The 3,151-nt window shown below is 37.8% G+C and overlaps 1 long non-coding RNA gene across 1 annotated transcript; it reads left to right on the top strand.

Moving 5' to 3' along the window:
• Positions 1-1,558, top strand: LOC103520819. The gene is made up of 3 exons (XR_541959.3): positions 1-50; positions 415-543; positions 1,540-1,558. It is a non-coding gene; the product is annotated as an uncharacterized LOC103520819 (long non-coding RNA).
• Positions 1,559-3,151: the final 1,593 nt, after the last annotated feature.

Here is a 3,151-nt window from a genome sequence, read left to right as displayed (position 1 = left end):
TGGTTGGCGGGACAGTGTGAAGTGTGGAGAAGTAAATTCTTAGCTAGCAGGTAAGTAAAGGGTTGGTGGAAATGGAATAAAGGTTCTGTTTTTGTTTGAGATAAATGGACATCTATACAATAGAAATGGAGAGCATAGTACTTCAGGATGGACTTGAGAAAAAAAAAAAAAAAGGAAAAAGAAAAAAATGTAAGTGCCTACCTACTTATGCTTTGGTATTTTGGTAAATGTTTACATTTGTCTTGAAATCTCTGGCTTTTTGTCTATCAGCCAAGCAGAATATGGTCTCATATAGTCATCTTGGATTATGATAACACATTGCAGGACCTGAAACTGTAGGTACTCCTGCTATAAATGTATCTTGAAAGAGGGTGGATTATTTTATGAAATTGTTTGTTTTCTGTTCCCCCTCAGCTTGATGGTGGAGGAGTTAGCCAAATGGAAAGCAGCCCTGACTCAGAAAGTATGTGATTATCAGGATATCACCAGGAAAATCCTCACTGAACACCAAATCACTCATGTGGCTACTAGCAAAACTTATACGTAAGTTTTTTTACAGGGCTGAAACTGTATTGGTAGGTAACTGCTGTTATGTGTCTGGTTGCTCCTCTCTTGAGAGAGCTATGTAATTTATCACTGTGACCTGTGATATTACTGTGACACTATTGTGACCTATGTAAGTAGTTCCACCGAGACAGATTTACCAGTCAGTTTGTATCCGTCACAGCTCCACCACTGTTGTGTTGTGGTCAAGAAAACACTTCGACGTATCCCACTGTAAATAGATTGCTCAAAAAGCAGAATACTTTGTAGGTCATTACGATGGACAATAAGTAAACATAAATAGAACCATGATGGACTTTTCAAAGTAAACTATTCTGGTGACTCAAGGCTAGAAGTCGAGTGACGATTTCAAGTGATATTGCGCCATTGTCGAAACCTATTGAACGTCCAGATACCTATATCCTAAGTATACCCAAGTACCAAGTAGAAATAGTATAAACAAAATGTTCTTCGGGAGGTAGGTAGGTAGGTAGGTAGGTAGGTAGGTATAGGTACCTGGGTAAGAATAACTGTGAGGTATGTAGGTACCTACATAATACATACGTTCACTCGGAACGAAAAAATTGCCGATGCGAAAATTTTTCAATAACTTGCCCTTCATCTAGGTTGATAATTTGATATAAATATTATAAATAATTTATAGGGTTTAAATTACAGGGTGCAGGATCACAAAGATCACCCAGCTTGAGTGGAACTGGGAAAAGCCAGAAGCACGTAATTGCCCAGATTGCCATCCATACAGATACTAATCTCGTGCAATGTTGCTTAACCTCAGTGATCCATTGGGAACTGATGCATTTAACGCGCTATCGCCGCTGACTTTAAGTATAAGTCGCGCTTTATTCAGACTGTCAGCCTAGGCCTCTAGAACAAGTAGTTCCATTATACTAACAGATTTTAGCAGTGCTTATGTTTTAGCTAAATTCCCTTTATTATTTTTTCCTCAAGTAAAGTTCATCTTCCATCTCATGATAGGAACCTAGCCATCTTGGGATTTAAAGGATACCTATACTTACCTCCATTAATTAAGTACCTAGCTAAGGTCTTTTTCTCGATTTGATTGGAGAAATTTAGATTTTCGTATTTTTTTCCTTGATGGATCAGAAATTTGAAAAATGACGCAAATTAATGAATTGTATATTATTCTTTGAACTTCCAAATCTTTGAAACACTTCAAATAATTGGGTCTACGGCACATTAATTGGATTGGATGTTGTCATTAGTCATTCGAATGGTTAGTAGGTAGATAGGTAGGTAGTAAGATTAGTAGGCAAGCATCTTTTAATCTCACTGGCTATTATAACGGCTTAAACGCTTAATCCTAAGTATTAGGTAACAACATAAGCAATAGTCCCAACACCTACGTAATTGCATTCATTATCGGACTCATAGGTATACCTTCCTTGATCTTAATGAAAATGTTACCCAAGTAGGGAGGCACCTACCTAACTGAGGGGCCAAGAGGTAAAACGGACTAAACCACACTAACTTCATTTTGAGATGCACTTGAGTGTTGTGAGTTAGCTGTTAGCCCACCTTACCATCTTCATAGCTTTGTAACTACAGCTGATATCGTTATAATTCATCTACCAGCAGATAGAGGGCGTTTCGGGCTGTGAGTTAGTCCAAAAAACTGAAAAAATCCAAAAATGTGGGTTAGTCCGGTTTACCTCTTGGCCCCTCAACTATTATTACTCTACTCTCAAAACAACATTAAATCAAATGAAATTTCCAAAGGTAGGTATGTAGGTACCTAGGTAGGTTACAAAACGTCGCATCGCATGTTAATAAGTATTAAACCCACCCTCAGCCAAGTAGATAACCCATAAAAAAGAAGAAAAAATCCAATAATACCTACTAAACTTAGTAATAATACATTACCTACCTATATTAACATAATTCGGATGAACATTTAGCAGTGAGCAATAATCGCGTTCATGGATAGGTAGAGGTAATTAAAAATTAAAATACCTAATAAGAGTGACTCAATTTTCATGATTATTTGATGAGCATGAAAATTGCCGAAATACCTAGGTACCTACCTACCTACCTGATTTTCATCTTCTCACGGTGACACTAATTACCTTGGAACAAACTATTGATTGCCAAGGATTCTTCCAACACCTTGAGAAAGATGTACCTAAGAATACCTATAGATACCTATAGGTACCTACTGTGTTTATCTCACGAATAAGCAAAGTAAAGTAAGAAGTTGGTACCTACCTAGGCGTCTACAAAGGAGTCCCCACCCTGGACCCTAGCCTAGACCTGACACAAGAGAAATAAAGAAACCATGCTACAGAATACAAGCGGCCTTTAACGCAACGTCTTGAACATAGTCCAGATTCCGACCCTCGCTGAAAATAAAGAAATTGAGCTGAATACCTAGGTTTTTTTTTTTTAGGTAGGGTACCTAGTTACCTACTTTACTTACCAAAACGTCATGTCGAACATCATGAGAGAGCTTTAGGCGATCAGCTATCCTTCCAGATTATGAATGTAAGTATAGGTACCCAGAATCATCCCAAAATCGCAAAGCTAAACTGTTCAGTCGTTCACGTGGCAAATCGGCACCGAATATTTGAAA

The sequence above is a fragment of the Diaphorina citri genome, unplaced genomic scaffold (assembly GCF_000475195.1).
Source record: "Diaphorina citri unplaced genomic scaffold, Diaci psyllid genome assembly version 1.1 scaffold4128, whole genome shotgun sequence".
Lineage (NCBI taxonomy): Eukaryota > Metazoa > Arthropoda > Insecta > Hemiptera > Psyllidae > Diaphorina > Diaphorina citri.
The sequence above is the reverse complement of the archived record's forward strand: the minus strand, read 5'-3'. Positions and strand labels throughout refer to the sequence as shown.